The sequence below is a fragment of the Pelobates fuscus genome, chromosome 5, assembly GCF_036172605.1.
Source record: "Pelobates fuscus isolate aPelFus1 chromosome 5, aPelFus1.pri, whole genome shotgun sequence".
In the NCBI taxonomy this organism is placed as follows: domain Eukaryota; kingdom Metazoa; phylum Chordata; class Amphibia; order Anura; family Pelobatidae; genus Pelobates; species Pelobates fuscus.
In genome coordinates this window covers 289069031-289092293 of record NC_086321.1, presented here as the reverse complement: position 1 = coordinate 289092293, position 23263 = coordinate 289069031, and positions in this window count along the sequence as shown.

Genomic DNA, 23263 nt, shown 5'->3' with positions numbered 1-23263 from the left:
CTTCTTTGCTCATGTACATATAAGTAGAATGGTCGTGTGTGATCAGGTAGACCTAATGCTGGGGCACTCATCAAAGCCTTCTTCACATCTTCAAATGCCGTTTGCTGTTCTTGGGTCCATAAGAAGGGGTCGTGCTCTGTACCTTTGATAGCTGCGTACAGAGGTTTTGCCAGTATCGCATAGCTGGGAATCCATATCCTACAGAAGCCTGCTGCCCCCAAGAATTCTCGCACTTGTCTTCTATTCTTGGGTATTGGTATTTGGCAGACAGCTTCTTTTCTCTCTGGCCCCATAATTCTTTGACCTTCAGAGATATGGAATCCCAGATATTTGACAGTTGGCAAACACAACTGAGCCTTCTTTCTAGACACCTTGTATCCTGCCTTCCAGAGAATGTGTAGTAGATCGTGCGTTGCTTGCTGACAGATTTCTTTTGTAACTGCTGCTATCAACAAGTCATCTACATATTGTAACAATACACACTCTCCTGGGATGGACTCGAAATCCAGTAGATCTTGACTTAGGGCTGAACCAAATAGGGTAGGTGAATTTTTAAACCCTTGGGGCAGTCTTGTCCAAGTCATTTGGCGTTTTGAGCCCGTTACAGCGTTCTCCCATTGAAAAGCGAAAATACATTGACTTTCTGCGGCAATTCGGAGGCAAAAGAAGGCATCTTTGAGGTCTAAGACTGTAAAGTAAGTAGCCCCGCCCGGAATTAAAGCAAGCAGGTTATATGGATTGGGTACAACTGGATGTATACTAACAACCGCATCATTGACTGCTCTCAAGTCCTGCACAGGTCGATACTCATCTGTACCGGGCTTTTGAACAGGCAGCAATGGGGTGTTCCAGGGGGAAGTACAGAATTTTAGGATACCATACCGTATGAACTTATCCAGATAGGATTGGATGTTCTTCTTAGCCTTCTGCGGGATGTGGTATTGTCTTAGGCTCACTGGATAAACCCCAAGTTTTAGTTCAATTTTTATAGGTGGAATATTGCGGGCCAGTCCTGGTGGGTTGTTCTCTGCCCAAACTCCTGGTATATTAAATAATGTCTCATCACTCCTAGGGTTTTGGCTAGTCAACACTGTATAAAGTCGCCACTCTTCTTCCTTTGGTACGGATAAGGTCATGATACCTGAAGGTCCATTAAACTTTAAGGATGTTGTTCCATTTGGTAGGAACGTAATCTGCGCTTGTAATTTTGATAGCATATCACGTCCCAGCAATTGGACTGGACATTCAGGCATATAAAGGAATTGATGTTTTACTACGTGGCCTCCCAATGTACAGAGTCGACTTTTAAGAACCGGTTTTTCAGCACTTCTTCCAGTTGCTCCTATCACAGTAATAGTCCTTCCAGATGGAGGAGCAACTAGATTAGTCACCACTGAATGTTCAGCACCAGTGTCGATCATGAACGCACTCCTTTTTCCCCCTATTGATACATCGACCATAGGCTCCGCTCGACCAAGGGGGATGGAGCCCGGTCGGTATCAATAGTCCTCCATGACCGTGTCAGCCAATCCTACAAAGTCCCTACCTTCTCTATCGCGGGACCTTTGCGCTGCTGGAATATACCTGTCTTCCCTAACACTTCCTCTGTTCCCATTACTCCCTCTATTACCATTACTCCCTCCGGGGCCTCCTCTACCTCTCGCTCTGCCTCTAAAGTTTCCATAACCTATCCTAGGTCTGTCTTTCTCACACTGTTCTCTTCGAGGACACTCATTTCTCCAATGCCCTACTTCCCTACAGTATGCGCACTGATTTCTACTTAGAGGTTCCTCATTCCATCTACTATCGCCTCTATCTGGGCCCCGTCTATCTACGCCTGCGATCGCTACCGCTAGCATGTCTGCCTTTCTACGCATCTTGCGCTCTTCCTCTTTCTTACTTTCTGTTTCCCTATTCATATAAACCTTATTCGCTACCTCCATTAGTTGGGTGATTGACATACCTGCAAACCCTTCTAACTTTTGTAGCTTGCGCTTAATATCTCCGTAAGCTTGGCTGACAAAGGCGGAGTTATTATCTGCGTCTTCCGGATTAAAGGGGGTATACAAGCGGTATGCCTCCAATAATCGGTCATAAAAGACACTGGCCGCTTCATCGCTTTTCTGAATCACCTCAACTGTCTTCGACATGTTAATAGCTTTCTTTCCTCCTGCTTTCATGCCAGCAATTATAGCGTCTCTATAGGCTCTGAGTTGGACCATATCAGCACCATTTACGTTCCAATCGGGATCAGTGTTGGGATAATGTGTTGCGGCCCATGCTGCTGGATTAGCTTGGTTTAAAGTACGGGCTTTATCCTCTAGTGCCTTAATGGCTGCTTGGTTAATTCTTGTCCTTTCCTCATTGTTAAACAAAGTCATTAATAACTGCTGGCAATCAGCCCATGTCGGATTATGTGTCTGTACTATTGAGATGAACAGATCAGTCATAGCTTGTGGTTTCTCAGTATACGAGGAATTGTGGGTCTTCCAATTTAAAAGATCGGTTGTCGTGAATGGGACATATACAAAGACTGGGTCAGCATGTGCCATTTGGCCTGCGGCATCGATATAGGCTGACCCAGGATTCAGACGAAGAGGCATCTGATAGTGTCTTAATTGTTGGGCACCGGTCAACTGTCGGGTCTGTATGGGGCTACGTGGAGGGGCGTCAGTCATAGGTTCCAGTCGGGGAGAAATAGGGTATGGGGATGTGGGAGCTTGGTTTTGGGAAAAGGTTGTAAATAAAACACTTCGAGCCGAGCTAGATGAAGCTTGACCGGAAGTCTGAAGTGGCGCCAAATCAGGATATTCGTTTTTAATGGGGGTTGGTTCTGATTCCGGAAGGGGAGATTTAGTACGAGGGGGGGTGGATCCTGTACTGGAGGAGGAAGCGGAAGTGGATGGGGTAATGAGGGGAGGGTTGCAGGACTTCCTGCGTTTGCGTCACTTCCTCTTAACGGAAAGTAAGGGGGCGGCAAAGGGATCTCGGACTCAGGGGGCGTGTCCAAAATGGGCCTAACACCATTCCTAGTGGACGAACAAGTCCTAGCTACCATGAGGCGACATTGCTCCTCGTGGCATGTCCGGAGCCATTTTGGCGAGTCATTTACGGCCTGTCTCCAACAATCAATATAAGGAAACTGGCCGTAAAGTTCAGGCCTACCTGATACAGCCACGTGTAAGCGCTGTACCAGAGTTGGATCCAAACTGCCACGTGGCGGCCATGCCGCAACCAAAGTAGGCCACTCCCTAGTACACAAAGTGACCAAACGTACAGGAGACATTTTAACCCCAAAATCACAAGTTTTGAATCCCTTTTTAAAATTCTTCACCATACAACCTAAGGGATCCGGAATCGTTGACTGCGACGCACCCATACTTAACAATGGAACGTCGTCGACAACGAATACTATGCACGCGTACTATTCAACAGTCACACCCGTTTCCTCTGGCAACAGCACCACGTGGTACGGTTACCAAGTGAAACGTACACAATAACAATAAACACTCAGGGAATTCCCGTACACACACAGCTGTTACACCAGTCACTATATAATCAATATTATGCCCTTTGGCGTAACTATACAGTCACCCACGCTATAATTCTCTATATACGAATTACCCGTCTATAACACACCCCAGTAACATCGTCTTTTACAAATAGCGGTTACAGTACGGTTAGCATAGGTCAAAGCACAAGTTAAGGTCACAATGCAATTATTAGTGGTTATGGTGTTAAACATGCAATAGACGACAATGATTAGTACTTATATACAGTGTCAGTAAATATACAGGGTTATGGTACCGTGCACTATGATACAGCAACACACTATTAACACTCTCGCTAGACGACTGAGCTCGCGCTATCTAACAAGATATACACTTTACTAACAATCTTTAACACATTTACAATTCCCAACTAAACTATTGGCCAGTACCTTGAATGGACTACCTAAAAACAATCTACATACGTTTTGGTTAGCCACACTGCCCAATCACCACATATATAGCGAGCTAGAGGACCGAATTTACACAGACGCCTCTTAGTCGCACTATCAAAAGTCTAGTGGGTTCCAAATTTACACGCCTTCCCACTTAGCCCAGATAGGATGAGAGCTAGCGAACCGAATTTACACAGACGCCGCTTAGTCTCCCGGTCCCTCCGACCTAGCGAACAAAATATACACCCTAGAACGCTAGTCTAGACAAGACACCGGTGTCCGGCTAGGGCTATTTACACCAGAGCCCCGCCTGACTAACAAAATCAAACGGTCTGACTAAAGAGCGTTCGATCGAGCGGTGCGCCTTCGCTCCTTCCCTCCGACAGAGGGGGCAGATACACAGATTCAAAACCCCTTTGGGCCTACCGCACAATCGGTATACCCCTAGTGGGTCCTGCCGTCTAAAACAGCAGTTGTCTTACCTCCTCGTTCCTGAACCTGAGTTCACACTCATCGACGGGGACACCCCAGCACTTCTCACGTAGAGGCCGATGATCTCCTGGACAACAGACCAGTGGCGCCGAGACGAAGGGAGGTCCACGCAGAAGTTCAGGGGTGCAGCCGTAGAGAACGTGGGCAAAGATAGACCGTCTCACGCCTCTGCATCTCAGCTACCGTTGAACGATGAGCTTCCCGGCCAATGCACCAAATGATACCGGAGAAACTGACGGAAGCCAAGCACAGAGAGATGGACACAGGTTTCTTCAGGAAGGAAGAGATTCTTTATTGGATCACCGATCGGGACTCAGAGGGACTAGCGTCACCAAAATACCACAAGTTCTGAGCCCCGGACAATAGTGCAGGCTCCTTATATAGGCACATAACTCCTCCCATATTAAGCTCCACCCGCACATTCTCTTAACCAATCAATACAAATAAGAATTAACTTCCTGTTTGACCGCATGGCTTGTCCAGCACAATGGAGGAGGGGGAATACTACATCCTGTATTCTTGCACATGCTCCGTACACTACTGATCGTATCTTGCCTCGTGCAACCAACTGATCGATACGTCAGCATATGCACGTACACATGCCACGTGGTAATCTCGGCCTACTAAATTTATTTTTACCGAGATTCCACCACACCACCACAACCACTACAGTATGCTATAGTTAAAAGAATAAACAAAACAACACTCTCAAAATACCAGTGGAAAAATATGTGAAGGGATATAAGTAATATTTATTCAGAAGATATGGTTTGTACTCCTCTTTGTCCTCGATATATGACATTAAAAAGCAAATATAATATATGTATGAACATAAAATAAAAACAAAAAGCTATAATTGTTTTTATTTTATATTCATATATATATATTAGCTTTTTGTAGTATGCTATAGTTATGGTGTTTTGAGTATTTGTATAAATGACTAATTACTGGAGTATGCTGAACTGAATATACTGAACTACTTGTCATGCCCCAACTACTGGTAATTCCTTGTCTCTTCCGGGTTGACGGAGTTTAGCCACACCCCCTCTCTGACGCGGTCTCGCCACGCTACATAATGCGACCGCGCCAGATACAAGACGCTGGATTAATGAACAGCGTTACCGCGATATCAAACCGGCTAAAAGTTTCTCTGCAACCATACCTGTGTACCGAACTGGACTGGAACTCGAACTAACCTCCTTCTCCTCTCCTCGACCTCGGCTAGTATCTGGACTTCTCTCATCCTGTCTCAGAAAGAACCTCCCCGGAGGAGAACTCCGGGAACCTGATTTCAACCCTCTGGAAGCTAGGTCAATTGTTTCATCTGTGATAAGAGCTTTCCCTCTCTCAAGTCTGCTGAGCATTCCTTCCATAGTCTGCTCTCAAGTCCGTTAAGCATTCAGGCACCAGCTGCTCCCTGGCCTGCTATTTCTAACTCCAAAACGAATCTCTCTTGTTACAACTCCAATTATAGTTTTCTACATTTCCATAAAACTTGCAAACACCAATGTGCTAGATTGCAATTCCAATTAAACCAACAGCAAAGTAATTAAAGATACAGTACCTGTATTTTCCTATATTAAAATAATACAATTCCTATATTATTCTCTAATTTTCCTAATCATCAATTAAGTCCTAAGAAATCTGCAGTTGCGCTCCATATCAATCTATGTAAACGTGACAGATTAATCCAGCCTTTGTAATGGATCCAGCAGATTTTGATTCTAAATTTACTATGCTGAATCAAAGAGTTGATACACTTGCCCAAGGCATGCAAGACCTACAGGTTACAAATGAACGGATTCTTACTTATGTCAGAGACTTACAAACACATACTCCTCATACTGTTATGCACTCAGCTAGCGACCCTGCTGTCTGTAATCCCGAAAAGTTTTCTGGAGATAGATCCAAATACAGGGAGTTTCTTAATTCCTGCAAGTTACTAATTGCTCTAAAACCTAGATCTTATCCCACTGCAAGATCTAAGGTTTGTTCAGTTATCTCCTTCTTAAGAGGTGAACCTATGGCCTGGGCCCACTCCTTCTTGGAAAATGACGATCCCATCTTAGACTCATTGGATTAATTTTTTGAAGCCATGTCTCTTCTTTATGAAGATCCCAACAAACAATCTACAGCTGATTTAACCATCAGAACCCTACAGCAGAAACATAGACCTGTCGAAGACTACATTGCTGAGTTTAAAAGATGGGCAATAGAAACTCAATGGAATGACATAACCCTGCGCAACCAGTTTCGAATTGGGTTATCCGAAGCAGTAAAGTATGAACTTTCTAGAACTGAACTTCCTCCTACGTTAAACGCGCTGATTCGACTATCAATCAGCATTGACAGAAGGCTTAGAGAAAGAAAGGCCGAAAAAGCTCTCTCGAGTTCATTATGGAAAAAAACATTTAGTCCTTCAAAATAACTGAAAAACCATCATTGCCAAATGAACCTATGGAAATAGGCTCTATAAGAAGTCCTCTCACTCTAGAAGAAAAAACTAGAAGACGTCTACTAAACCTCTGCATGTATTGTGCCTCGCAAGATCACTTGATCCCAGATTGCCCCTTATTGAAACGGCCAAAGGGCGGTAAGCATGCTCATACCACTTCTATACTAAGTGCACTTCCTTCTAAATCATCCACTCAATTCTCCTCTATTTCTCTCATATTACAGTGGGACAAAGAAAGAATTACGACTGAAGCCATCATTGATTCTGGGGCAAACGGGGTGTTCATCGATTCATCCTTTGTAACCAAAAATAAAATTCCTTGTGTTCGCAAAAGCACTTCTGTTTCTGTCAGAGTGATTGACGGCTCCCTCATATCCTCGGGCCCTATAATAAATGAAACTATTCCTGTACGAACAACCACCCATCATACTCATACTGAATATCTTATATTTGATATTATCTCTTCACCTCTTTATCCGGTCATTCTAGGAATCAACTGGTTAAAGGACCACAACCCACAAATTACTTGGTCTCCCTTCTCTCTCACCTTTAACTCTGCGTATTGTAAGGAGACATGCTTACAACATATTCAAATTTTTCAGATTATTGAAGAACCATCTATACCTTCCTGTTATTCTGAGTTCTCAGACGTATTCAGTAAAAAGGAAGCTGAAACACTCCCACCTCATCGTCCCTACGACTGTCCCATAGACCTCATACCTGGTGCCCCCATACCTTTTGGGCACATCTATCCTCTCTCTGAATCTGAATTAAAAATCCTCAAGGAATACTTGGATGAAAACCTCCGTAAGGGGTTCATTAGACCTTCCAGCTCACCTGCTGCCTCCAGTATGTTTTTCGTGAGAAATAAAGACCAGACTATACGTCCCATCATAGATTACAGAGCTTTAAACAAAATAACAGTTAAAAATCGTTACCCTCTTCCCCTGATAAATGAATTAATTGAACGGTTAAAAACTGCTACTATCTACACCAAGCTCGACCTCCGTGGGGCATATAACCTCATTAGATTCAAAGCTAACGATGAATGGAAAACTGCTTTCCGAACAAGATATGGACTCTACGAGTATCTAGTGATGCCTTTCGGCCTCTGCAACGCCCCTGCAACCTTTCAACATTTTATAAATGACATCTTCAGGGATCTTCTAGACGTCTGTGTTATCATTTATTTAGATGCCATTCTTATATATTCTAATACTCCTGAGGAACACAAAAAACACGTGAGATGGGTGTTATCCAGACTTAGAACTCATAAATTATACGCTAAACCAGAAAAATGTCTTTTTAACGTCAATGAAATAACCTTTTTAGGTTACGTTATTACCCCTCATTCGATAAGCATGGATAGTTCTAAAATCAATTGTATCCTCAACTGGCCCATTCCTTCTAACGTAAAAGAATTACAAAGTTTTCTGGGGTTTGCCAACTTCTACAGAAAATGTATTAAAAATTACTCTGACGTAGCTCATTCACTTAACGGCAAAAAACATCCTTTCCGTTGGAATGAAAAGGCTCGAAAGGCCTTCGATGAATTAAAAAGAAGATTTACTACTGCTCCTATTCTTCAACTTCCAAACCCCACATGTCTCTATGTCCTTGAAACAGATGCTTCAGAAACAGCCATCGGAGCTGTCCTCTCCCAACACAAAACTCCTCAAGATCCTCTTCATCCAGTTGCCTTTTTTTCACGTTCAATGTCTCCTGACGAAAAAAATTACCCTATAGGAGAAAAAGAATTATTGAGTATAAAAGCAGCCTTAGAAACCTGGCGACATCTTCTTGAATGAACACAAACTCCTATAATGTTTTATACTGACCATAAAAACCTTGAATATCTTCACTCCAACAAGACTCTCTCTGCTAGGCAAGTAAGATGGAATCTTTTCTTCTCCCGGTTTAATTTTCAAATTGTTTTTAGACCCGGATCTAGGAACAAAAAAGCGGATGCCCTTTCCAGAATTCACCAAGATCTTGAATTGGAACCTCCTCCACATACAGTCATCGGAATCTTAACGTCCCTCATAGATTACATAAAAGGCCTAAGTAAAGATGCTCTTGAACTTCCTAAATCAATTAAGTTATCAAAGAAAGATGGTCTCTATTATTTCAATGACAGGATTTACATTCCTCCCGCATTCGGAAATAAAATACTCAAAGTCATTCATGACTCTCCTCTGGCTGGTCATCCTGGTATAAAAAAGACCCTAGAATTATCCAAAAGATATTATTGGTGGCCTCGCCAGGACACCACCATCGAATCCTATGTCAAAACTTGTTCAACCTGCCAAAGATCCAAATCTGAACATCATCACCCCTTTGGTCAATTATTGAATCTACCGATTCTGGAGAGACCGTGGCAATCCATTTCCATGGACTTCTTGGTGGAACTTCCCCCTTCTCAACATCATACCACCATTTTAGTAGTAGTGGACCACTTCACAAAAATGGCCCATTTTATCCCTTTGAAGAAATTACCCTCATCATCTGAACTCTCAAAAGTATTCCTCGATAATATAGTGAAACTTCATGGACTTCCAGATGAAATCATATCAGACCGAGGAACCCAGTTTACCTCCAAATTCTGGAACGCATTGTGTGCTTCTCTTCGTATTCATCGTAAACTGTCTTCCGCTTATCATCCCCAAACCAATGGGCAAACCGAAAGAGTTAACCAATGCTTAGAGCAATATTTATGATGCTATTGTTCCCACTTACAAGATGACTGGATCACATGGTTGCCCATGACCGAATTTGCATATATCAACTCAGTTCATACAAGTAGCAAAATGACTCCCTTCTTCTCCAATTATGGATTTCAGCCCTCTTTGTTTCCTGCTCATACAATTCCTTCATCTAACCCCACCGTTTCAAATCAAATCTCTCACATGTCCTCCCTATTTCGGAAATTACATGAAAATCTTGAATTAGCATCCTCCAACCAAAATAAGTTTTTTGATACTAAGAGACAACCTCCCCCCGCTTATAAAATTGGTGATCTTGTCTGGCTCTCCTCAAAAAACATATCCACCAACCGTCCTTCAAAGAAACTAAGTTCCCTTTTTCTTGGTCCTTTTCAAATATTGTCTATTATCAACCGTAACGTTGTGAAATTGAAGCTTCCACCTACTTTGAAACTTCACCCTGTCTTCCATGTTTCCTTGCTCAAACCCCATCTTCCTGACCCTTTCCATAGAAATTTAATTACTACTCCTGATCCTGTTTTGGTACAAGGTGAAGAAGAATACGAAATCCAAAAGATTCTGGATTCACGGATCCATCGTGGCTCTCTACAGTACCTCATTAGATGGAAGGGTTACGGAGTTGATGAAGATACATGGGAAAACTCCTCTGTGATCCATGCCAATAGGTTAATTTCCGCATTCCACAAACGCTATCCTTCTAAACCACGTTGATAGCACCCTGTGGTTGCTCCTTAAAGGGAGGGTACTGTCATGCCCCAACTAATGGTAATTCCTTGTCTCTTCCGGGTTGACGGAGTTTAGCCACACCCCCTCTCTGACGCGGTCTCGCCACGCTACATAATGCGACCGCGCCAGATACAAGACGCTGGATTAATGAACAGCGTTACCGCGATATCAAACCGGCTAAAAGTTTCTCTACAACCATACCTGTGTACCGAACCGGACTGGAACTCGAACTAACCTCCTTCTCCTCTCCTCGACCTCGGCTAGTATCTGGACTTCTCTCATCCTGTCTCAGAACATTGGCGGATCCAGGGGGGGGGCAACGGGGCAATTGCCCCCCCCGAGATTCTCCCCTGCCGGCTAGTGCAGGGCTGGCATTGCCCAAGCGCCAGCCCTGCAATGTGCCTGCGGACCGGGAGGGAGATCAGTGATCTCCCTCCCCGGTCCGCAGGCACATTACTGACAGCCGACCGGAAGGGGAGGGAGAGAGGACCCGGGAGCTGTTACCAGCAGCTCCTCCGGGTCCTCCTCTCGCGAGATTTGGAGCGTTGCCGCGGTTACCACGGCAACGCTCCAAATCTCGCGAGAGTGAACTCTAGCCCTGGAGCGCGGGCTAGAGTTCACTGGAACCACTGGACCACCAGGGATTCCCCACTGGGACCACCAGGGATCCAGAAATGTCCCCCCTCCTCCTCAATAAAGGTAAGAAGGGAGGGGGGACATAAATATATTTTATTAAATACATTTTTTTTATTTTATTTTATTTTTTTAATTAAAAAGCCTCCCTTCCCTCCTCCCCTCCCCCCATACACACTGACCCCATACACACACTGACCCCATGCACACACTGACCCCATGCACACACTGACCCCATACACACACTGACCCCATACACACACTACACACACTGACCCCATGCACACACTGACCCCATACACACACTACACACACTGACCCCATACACACACTGACCCCATACACACACTACACACACTGACCCCATGCACACACTGACCCCATACACACACTACACACACTGACCCCATGCACACACTGACCCCATGCACACACTACACACACTGACCCCATGCACACACTGACCCCATACACACACTACACACACTGACCCCATACACACACTGACCCCATACACACACTACACACACTGACCCCATGCACACACTGACCCCATACACACACTACACACACTGACCCCATACACACACTGACCCCATACACACACTACACACACTGACCCCATACACACACTACACACACTGACCCCATACACACACTACACACACTGACCCCATACACACACTGACCCCATACACACACTACACACACTGACCCCACACACACACACAAACACTGCCCCCATACACACAAACACTGCCCCCATACACACAAACACTGCCCCCATACACACAAACACTGCCCCCATACACACAAACACTGCCCCCATATACACACTGCCCCCATATACACACTGCCCCCATATACACACTGCCCCCATATACACACTGCCCCCATATACACACTGCCCCCATATACACACTGCCCCCATATACACACTGTCCCCATATACACACTGTCCCCATATACACACTGTCCCCATATACACACCGTCCCCATATACACACTGTCCCCATTCACACACTGTCCCCATACACACACTGCCCCACAAACACTGCCTCCATACACACACTGCCCCACAAACACTGTCCCCATACAACACTGTCCCACAAACACTGTCCCCATACAACACTGTCCCACAAACACTGTCCCCATACACACTGCCCCACACACATACTGCCCCGCACACACTGCACACCTATACACACACAGTGCCCTACACACCCTGCTGCCCCCCCATACACACATTGCCCCAAACACACACACACGACCCCCCCATACACACAGTGCCCCCCATACACACACTGCCCCACACATACATACAGTGCCCCCCATACACACACTGCCCCACACAGACATACAGTGCCCCCATACACACACTGCCCCCTAACACACACACTGCCACCCTTACGCACTCACACTCACTTCACCGCTCACACACACACTGCACCTTTCACACACACTTCACCCCTAACACACACCACTTCTCCTATGCCCTATATCCCAGCAGACCCCAGGTAAGTTGTCAAACTGTTCTTAAACGGTATGACTACTTACTCCGGGGTGGGATCCTGGCACTACTGGCACCATAACTACTACACTGAGCTGTAGTGGTTATTGTGCTAGGATTATTTTTTTTAAATAATCTACAAGTGCCCCTCCCGAGATCAGGCTCTGGATCCGCCACTGTCTCAGAAAGAACCTCCCCGGAGGAGAACTCCGGGAACCTGAGTTCAACCCTCTGGAAGCTAAGTCAATTGTTTCATCTGTGATAAGAGCTTTCCCTCTCTCAAGCCTGCTGAGCATTCCTTCCATAGTCTGCTCTCAAGTCCGTTAAGCATTCAGGCACCAGCTGCTCCCTGGCCTGCTATTTCTAACTCCAAAACAAATCTCTCTTGTTACAACTCCAATTATAGCTTTCTACATTTCCCTAAAACTTGCAAACACCAATGTGCTAGATTGCATGTATATAGGAAGCTGCTTACTCCAATTAAACCAACAGCAAAGTAATTAAAGATACAGTACCTGTATTTTCCTATATTAAAAAAATACAATTCCTATATTATTCTCTAATTTTCCTAATCATCAATTAAGTCCTAAGAAATCTGCAGTTGCGCTCCATATCAATCTATGTAAACGTGATGTGATGTAATTCCAGTAAAATACAAGTTTAGCAGGCTAAGATTGCCACAAGGCATATGTATGTATATGTGTTTGTAGTATCAGTTAGTTAATAACACGTAGCTAAGATACTGTCATCACTGTACTGACCAGGTGCAGGAATGTAAGAACTGGAATTACGCGTCCCTCTCCTTTGTATCAGATGAGCCACGTGGTTAGACCGGATGGATGAGTTTAGACTCTATTCATTAAATAGGTTAAGGGTATGTGTGGGTGTAGTTAATTGTGGGAGGAGCTACAGTGCTATATAAGGAATGTACTCTATGTATTCAGTACTCAGACTTTGCTGTATTTTGGTGACGCTAGTCCCTCTGAGTCCCGATCGGTGATCCAATAAAGAATCTCTTCCTTCCTGAAGAAACCTGTGTCCATCTCTCTGTGCTTGGCTTCCGTCAGTTTCTCCGGTATCATTTGGTGCATTGGCCGGGAAGCTCATCGTTCAACGGTAGCTGAGAGGCAGAGGCGTGAGACGGTCTATCTTTGCCCACGTTCTCTACGGCTGCACCCCTGAACTTCTGCGTGGACCTCCCTTCGTCTCGGCGCCACTGGTCTGTTGTCCAGGAGATCATCGGCCTCTACGTGAGAAGTGCTGGGGTGTCCCCGTCGATGAGTGTGAACTCAGGTTCAGGAACGAGGAGGTAAGATAACTGCTGTTTTAGACGGCAGGACCCGCTAGGGGTATACCGATTGTGCGGTAGGCCCAAAGGGGTTTTTGAATCTGTATCTGCCCCCTCTGTCGGAGGGAAGGAGCGAAGGCGCACCGCTCGATCGAACGCTCTTTAGTCAGACCGTTTGATTTGGTTAGTCAGGCGGGGTCCTGGTGTAAGATAGCCCTAGCCGGACACCGGTGTCTTGTCTAGACTAGCGTTCTAGGGTGTATATTACGTTCGCTAGGTCGGAGGGACCGGGAGACTAAGCGGCGCCTGTGTAAATTCGGTTCGCTAGTTCTCATCCTATCTGGGCTAAGTGGGAAGGCGTGTAAATTTGGAACCCACTAGACTTTTGATAGTACGACTAAGAGGCGCCTGTGTAAATTCGGATCTCTAGCTCGTTGTATAGTGCGACTAAGAGGCGCCTGTGTAAATTCGGTTCTCTAGCTCGCTATGTATATGTGGTGATTGGGCAGTGTGGCTAACCAAAACGGGTGTATATAGTTTTAGGTAGTCCATTCAAGGTACTGGCCAATAGTTTAGTTGGGAATTGTAAATGTGTTAACGATTGTTTTAGTAAAGTGTATATCTTGTTAGATAGCGCGAGCTCAGCCGTCTAGCGAGAGTGTTAATAGTGTGTTGCTGTATTATAGTGCACGGTACCATAACCCTGTATATTTACTGACATTATATAATAAGTACTAATCATTGTCGTCCATTGCATGTTTAACACCATAACCACTAATAATTGTATTGTGACCTTAACTTGTGCTTTGACCTATGCTAACCGTACTGTAACTGCTATTTGTAAAAGACGATGTTACTGGGGTGTGTTATAGACGGGTAATTCGTATATAGAGAATTATAGCGTGGGTGACTGTGTAGTTACGCCAAAGGGCATAATATTGATTATATAGTGACTGGTGTAGCAGCTGTGTGTGTACGGGAATTCCCTGAGTGTTTATTGTTATTGTGTACGTTTCACTTGGTAACCGTACCACGTGGTGCTGTTGCCAGAGGAAACGGGTGTGACTGTTGAATAGTACGCGTGTATAGTAATCGTTGTCGACGACGTTCCACTGTTAAATATGGGTGCGTCGCAGTCAACGATTCCGGATCCCTTAGGATGTATGGTTAAGAATTTTAAAAAGGGATTCAAAGTTTGTGATTTTGGGGTTAAGATGTCCCCTGTACGTTTGGTCACTTTGTGCACTAGGGAGTGGCCTACTTTGGTTGCGGCATGGCCGCCACGTGGCAGTTTGGATCCAACTCTGGTACAGCGCTTACACGTGGCTGTATCAGGTAGGCCTGAACTTTACGGCCAGTTTCCTTATATTGATTGTTGGAGACAGGCCGTAAATGACTCGCCAAAATGGCTCCGGACATGCCACGAGGAACAGTGTCGCCTCATGGTAGCTAGGACTTGTTCGTCCACTAGGGCTGGTGTTAGGCCCATTTTGGACACGCCCCCTGAGTCCGAGATCCCTTTGCCGCCCCCTTACTTTCCGGTAAGAGGAAGTGACGCAAATACAGGAAGTCCTGTAACCCTTCCCTCATTACCCTCATCCACTTCCGCTTCCTCCTCCAGTACAGGATCCACCCCCCCTCGTACTAAATCTCCCCTTCCGGAACCAGAACCCACCCCCATTAGAAACGAATATCCTGATTTGGCGCCACTTCAGACTTCCGGTCAAGCTTCATCTAGCTCGGCCCGAAGTGTTCTATTCACTACCTTTTCCCAAAACCAACCTCCCACATCCCCATACCCTATATCTCCCCGACCGGAACCCATGACTGACGCTTCCCTACGTAGCCCCATCCAAACCCGACAGTTGACTGGTGCCCAACAATTAAAGCACTATCAGATGCCTCTTCGCTTAAATCCCGGGTCAGCTTATATCGATGCCGCAGGTCAAATGGCACACGCTGACCCTGTCTTCGTATATGTCCCTTTCACCACTACCGACCTTTTAAACTGGAAGACCCATAATTCCTCGTATACTGAGAAACCACAAGCCATGACTGATCTGTTCACCTCAATAGTACAGACACATAATCCGACATGGGCTGATTGCCAGCAGTTATTAATGACTTTATTTAACAATGAGGAAAGGACAAGAATAAATCAAGCAGCCATTAAAGCATTAGAGGATAGAGCCCGTGCTTTGAACCAAGCTAATCCAGCAGCATGGGCCGCAACACATTATCCCAACACTGATCCCGATTGGAACGTAAATGGTGCTGATATGGTTCAACTCAGAGCCTATAGAGACGCTATAATTGCTGGCATGAAAGCCGGAGGAAAGAAAGCCATTAACATGTCGAAGACAGTTGAGGTGATCCAGAAAAGCGATGAAGCGCCCAGTGTCTTTTATGACCGATTATTGGAGGCGTACCGCTTGTACACCCCCTTTAATCCGGAAGACGCAGACAATTCCCGAATGGTTAACTCCGCCTTTGTCAGCCAAGCTTACGGAGATATTAAGCGCAAGCTACAAAAGTTAGAAGGGTTTGCAGGTATGTCAATCTCCCAACTAATGGAGGTAGCTAATAAGGTCTATATGAATAGGGAAACAGAAAGCAAGAAAGAGGAGGAGCGCAAGATGCGTAAAAAGGCTGATATGCTAGCGGTAGCGATCGCAGGCATAGATAAACGGGGCCCAGATAGAGGCAATAATAGATGGAGTAGGGAGCCTTTGAGTAGGGATCAGTGTGCGTATTGCAAGGAAGAAGGGCATTGGAGGAACGAATGTCCGCAAAGAGAGCAGTACGAGAGAGACCAACCCAGGGCAGGCTACGGAAACTTTAGAGGCAGAGCGAGAGGTAGAGGAGGTCCCGGAGGGAGTAATGGTTATAGAGGGAGTAATGGGAACAGAGGAAGTGTTAGGGAAGACAGGTATATTCCAGCAGCGCAAAGGTCTCGCGATAGAGAAGGTAGGGACTTTGTAGGATTGGCTGACACGGTCATGGAGGACTATTGATACCGACCGGGCTCCATCCCCCTTGGTCGAGCGGAGCCTATGGTCGATGTATCAATAGGGGGGAAAAGGAGTGCGTTCATGATCGACACTGGTGCTGAACATTCAGTGGTGACTAATCTAGTTGCTCCTCCATCTGGAAGGACTATTACTGTGATAGGAGCAACTGGAAGAAGTGCTGAAAGACCGGTTCTTAAAAGTCGACTCTGTACATTGGGAGGCCACGTAGTAAAACACCAATTCCTTTATATGCCTGAATGTCCAGTCCAATTGCTGGGACGTGATATGCTATCCAAATTACAAGCGCAGATTACGTTCCTACCAGATGGAACAACATCTTTAAAGTTTAATGGACCTTCAGGTATTATGACTTTATCCGTACCAAAGGAAGAAGAGTGGCGACTTTATACAGTGTTGACTAGCCAAAACCCTAGGAGTGATGAGACATTGTTTAACATACCAGGAGTTTGGGCAGAGAACAACCCACCAGGACTGGCCCGCAATATTCCACCAATAAAAATTGAACTGAAACATGGGGTTTATCCAGTGAGCCTAAGACAATATCACATTCCGCAGAAGGCTAAGAAGAACATCCAATCCTATCTGGATAAGTTCATACGGTATGGTATCCTAAAATTCTGTACTTCCCCCTGGAACACCCCATTGCTGCCTGTTCAAAAGCCCGGCACAGATGAGTATCGACCTGTGCAGGACTTAAGAGCAGTCAATGATGCGGTTGTTAGCATACATCCAGTTGTACCCAATCCATATAACCTGCTTGCTTTAATTCCGGGCGGGGCTACTTACTTCACAGTTTTAGACCTCAAAGATGCCTTCTTTTGCCTCCGAATTGCCGCAGAAAGTCAATGTATTTTCGCTTTCCAATGGGAGAACGCTGTAACGGGCTCAAAACGCCAAATGACTTGGACAAGACTGCCCCAAGGGTTTAAAAATTCACCTACCCTATTTGGTTCAGCCCTAAGTCAAGATCTATTGGATTTCGAGTCCATCCCAGGAGAGTGTGTATTGTTACAATATGTAGATGACTTGTTGATAGCAGCAGTTACAAAAGAAATCTGTCAGCAAGCAACGCACGATCTACTACACATTCTCTGGAAGGCAGGATACAAGGTGTCTAGAAAGAAGGCTCAGTTGTGTTTGCCAACTGTCAAGTATCTAGGATTCCATATCTCTGAAGGTCAAAGAATTATGGGGCCAGAGAGAAAAGAAGCTGTCTGCCAAATACCAATACCCAAGAATAGAAGACAAGTGCGAGAATTCTTGGGGGCAGCAGGCTTCTGTAGGATATGGATTCCCAGTTATGCGATACTAGCAAAACCTCTGTACGCAGCTATCAAAGGTACAGAGCACGACCCCTTCTTATGGACCCAAGAACAGCAAACGGCATTTGAAGATGTGAAGAAGGCTTTGATGAGTGCCCCAGCATTAGGTCTACCTGATCACACACGACCATTCTACTTATATGTACACGAGCAAAGAAGAATGGCTGTGGGAGTATTGACACAGTACTTGGGATCATGGCAAAGACCTGTTGCCTACATGTCTAAGCAACTGGATGCAGTGGCCAGCGGACTTCCACCTTGTCTAAGAGCCGTAGCTGCAGCCGCCCTGCTAGTAGCTGAAGCCGATAAACTCACTCTGGGTCAAGAACTTTATGTACGAGTCCCACATGCAGTACAGACGTTGTTGGATTACAAAGGAAATCATTGGTTTAGTAATAGCCGTATGACCAAGTATCAAGCAATGTTGTGTGAAAACCCAAGAGTGCATTTAGAGACTGTAAACACCTTAAATCCAGCTACCCTTTTGCCACAACCTACTGAAAGTCAACATGATTGTTTGGAAGTAATGGATGAAGTATTCTCAAGTAGACCAGATCTTCGTGATTTTCCCATCCAGAACCCCGATGTTCAATATTACACCGACGGCAGTAGTTATGTGAAAGAAGGGATCCGCTATGCAGGATATGCAGTGACAACAATAGACAAGGTGATAGAAGCTCGGCCACTGGCGAAAGGAACATCAGCACAAAAGGCAGAATTAATAGCACTAACACGAGCGTTACAATTGGCTGAAGGTTTAAGAGTAAATATCTATACGGACTCTAAGTATGCGTTTTTAACCACTCATGCCCACGGAGCTTTGTATAAAGAAAGAGGACTACTGAATTCAGAAGGCAAAGAAATCAAGTACGCAGCTGAAATCCTACAACTATTGGAAGCAGTGTGGGAGCCGAAAGAAGTCGGTATCATACATTGTCGAGCGCATCTGAGAGGAGATGGTGATGTAACCAAGGGAAATCGGATGGCAGATAGTGCAGCTAAGCGTGCTGCTGAATCAGGAAGACAGGAGTATGTAGGGCATATAGCTGCTCTTATACCAACTCCACTGTCCCAATGGACTCCAGTTTATACAGCTCAAGAAGAGGAGTGGTTAAAGACTGAACCGGGAAAGTATCTGGAGAACAAGTGGTATCAGCTAGAAGATGGAAGAATAGTTATACCAGCATCGCTAGCGGTAGAAATTGTCCAAAATTATCACAACGGGACACATTCTGGGAGAGACAGTACTGAAGAATCTCTTAGAAAACATTTCTACATACCAAGATTGTCCAACTTGACTCAGGCCATTGTACGCAGATGTGTAACGTGTGCTAAGAATAATGCAAGACAAGGACCAGTAAAGCCACCAGGAGTTCAGTTTATGGGGGGACTCCCCATGTCCGATCTACAAATAGACTTTACAGTGATGCCTAAATCGGGTGGACATCGTTACCTGCTGGTAATTGTGTGCACCTATTCAGGCTGGGTAGAAGCATGTCCTACTCGTACAGAGAAAGCAGGAGAAGTTGTGAGATTCCTGCTACGAGAAATAATACCCCGATATGGACTACCCTGTTCTATAGGATCGGACAATGGTCCAGCTTTTGTTCATCAGTGCCTACAACAACTGACTCATATGCTTGGTATAAAGTGGAGGCTTCATACTGCATATAGACCCCAGAGTTCTGGTAAGGTAGAGAGAATGAATAGAACTATAAAGAACCAGTTGGCTAAAATGTGTCAGGAAACCCAACTTAAGTGGAACGTTCTCTTACCCATAGCTTTATTGCGAATCCGCAGTACCCCTACCAGAAGGATGGGCCTCTCTCCTTTTGAAATCATGTATGGGCGACCACCTCCCGTACTTGGTAACTTAAGGGGGGACTTGAGTCAGTTGGGAGAAGGAATTACCCGGCAGCAGGTTGTAGAGTTGGGTAAGACTATGGAGGAGGTACAGAAATGGGTACAAGATAGATTACCTGTGAATATTTATCCCCCTGTTCATAGTTATCATCCAGGAGATCAAGTGTGGATTAAAGAGTGGAATAATGTACCGTTAGGGCCCAAGTGGAGAGGTCCTTATGTTGTTCTTTTGTCTACCCCTACAGCGATAAAAGTAGCCGAAGTGACTCCGTGGATACATCACTCCAGGGTTAAACCAGCAGCAGTCGATTCTTGGCAAGTTACAGCAGATCCAGAGAATCCCTGCAAGATCCGGTTAAAACGCACTACTCAGTCGGAGTAACGAGGAATTATTGTGGATTACAAATTTTATTGTTACAGGTGTGAGTGAGAAGGCCATAATAAAGCCTGTCCGCTTACCATCACATAGTGTATAAGCCAGGAAAGTCTCGAAGGGACACCTGTGAAGATGAGCAGAACTCCATTCCCTGCAGCCCCTCACATCCTGGAAGCTGAGGCGCCATCGCACGGACGAAGACTGAGGATGACGGCGAAAGATGTGCTTTTGATAGTGTTTATTTATATGTGTTTTTATATTCAGGAAGGTAGAGGTACCGACACTCCTAGCTGTGAGGTATGCATTAAGACTACGAGAACAGGTAACCATATTTCCCAAACCCTAATTTGGCATTCACAATACGAATGTAAAGGAGATGTATCGAGATGTAGATACTTAAATATAGATTATAGTGTGTGCCATTTAGGAGTAGGAGAACCTAAGTGCTTCAGTCCGGAGTATCAACCTCGTACAATTTGGTTGACTCTCAGGAATGGAGATCCTCAGGGGACCCTAATTAATAAAACGGTGTTAGAATCCGTACATTCTTCGGGTGTTCTGCTATTTGATGCGTGTAAAGCGATATCGAGTGGTAGAAAGCCGTGGAATGTATGTGGGGATCTTAGATGGGAGAGGACGTATGGGTCTAACGATAAATATATTTGTCCCAGTAGCAAAAATAAATATGTGAGTCCTAGATGCCCAAATAAAGACTATAACTTTTGTCCATATTGGTCTTGTGTGGGGTGGGCGACTTGGGGACAGACAGTAGACAAAGACATGATAGTGACTAAGTTGCCGACTAGCCCTTATTGTAAGTCTATGGAATGCAACCCAGTCCATATACTCATTAATAACCCCAACAAGTTCTTAGATAAGTATGGAAATTTATTTGGGTTTCAAATATACGGGACGGGTTTAGATCCTGGGACATTATTGTTTATAGGAATAGAGACTGATACGGTATCCTCCCAGACTCATCAAGTATACCATTCCTTTTACGAAGAGATGAGTATAGATAATAAGATCCCCCATAATGCTAAAAACCTGTTCATCGATTTAGCTGAAAGTATTGCCGGTAGTCTTAATGTTACCAACTGCTATGTGTGTGGAGGTACTAACATGGGAGACCAATGGCCTTAGGAAGCAAAGGAGGTAATGTCCGGTTCTGAGGCAGTTGACCAATTAATATCTACACAAGCCGATTATCATATGAGTGTTAGAGGTAAATCTGAGTGGAGATTAAAGACCTCCATCATAGGTTATGTTTGCATAGCAAGGAAAGGAATAATGTATAATACTTCTGTAGGAGAATTAACTTGTCTAGGGCAAAAAGCTTATGATGATGATACAAAGAATACAACTTGGTGGTCGGCTTCAAATGTCTCAGAACCATCTAACCCGTTTGCTAGATATGCCAATTTAAAGGATGTGTGGTTTGATCTATCCATCACATCTACTTGGAGAGCCCCAGCAAATTTGTACTGGATCTGTGGTAAGAAAGCCTATTCGGAGCTGCCACAGGACTGGGAAGGGGCATGTGTGTTGGGTATGCTCAAACCATCCTTCTTCTTGTTACCGATTGAAACAGGTGAGACTTTAGGTGTTAAAGTGTATGATGTGAATCATAGGAAGAAAAGGGGACCCATAGAGATAGGCGCCTGGGAAGATGATGAATGGCCTCCCCAGCGTATTATAGATTACTATGGGCCAGCCACGTGGGCTGAGGATGGTACCTTTGGTTATAGAACCCCTATTTATATGCTCAACCGTATTATAAGATTACAGGCGGTGGTTGAGATTATCACAAATGAGACATCACAAGCGCTCAATCTTCTAGCGAAGCATAACACCAGGATGAGGACAGCAGTCTACCAAAATAGATTAGCCTTGGATTACCTTTTGGCAGTAGAGGGAGGTGTATGTGGGAAGTTTAACCTAAGTAATTGCTGTCTTCAAATAGATGACGAAGGGCAAGCAATAGCTGAGCTTACTAGCCATATGGTTAAACTAGCGCATGTGCCTACTCAGGTATGGAAAGGGTACAATCCAAGTAGTTGGTTTGGTAGCTGGTATGAGTGGTTTGGAGGGCTTAAGGCAGTGGTAGGTGGAGTCCTACTGATTTTACTGTTGTGTCTACTCCTACCGTGTCTTATACCCTTAGTAGTTAGGTCTGTGCAAAGCCTGATAGGAAGTATAGCAGAGAGGAAGGCTGCTGCACAGATAATGGCCATATATAAGTATAAGGCTTTAGATCAGGGAGAAACTATGCAGGAAGATGAGTGTTGAAAAGATTCACATCATAAGATAAGTCTGGTCTGGTTCATGGTAACCTGAGGTATATGCAAACCAAGGTTAAGTGATGCCTCAAGTAATTGTGAAATATCAGAGGCATCAAAGGGGGGAATGTGATGTAATTCCAGTAAAATACAAGTTTAGCAGGCTAAGATTGCCACAAGGCATATGTATGTATATGTGTTTGTAGTATCAGTTAGTTAATAACACGTAGCTAAGATACTGTCATCACTGTACTGACCAGGTGCAGGAATGTAAGAACTGGAATTACGCGTCCCTCTCCTTTGTATCAGATGAGCCACGTGGTTAGACCGGATGGATGAGTTTAGACTCTATTCATTAAATAGGTTAAGGGTATGTGTGGGTGTAGTTAATTGTGGGAGGAGCTACAGTGCTATATAAGGAATGTACTCTATGTATTCAGTACTCAGACTTTGCTGTATTTTGGTGACGCTAGTCCCTCTGAGTCCCGATCGGTGATCCAATAAAGAATCTCTTCCTTCCTGAAGAAACCTGTGTCCATCTCTCTGTGCTTGGCTTCCGTCAGTTTCTCCGGTATCAGTGACACTACTCTCCTGTCATTAAAGATATATTTTTTATCAACA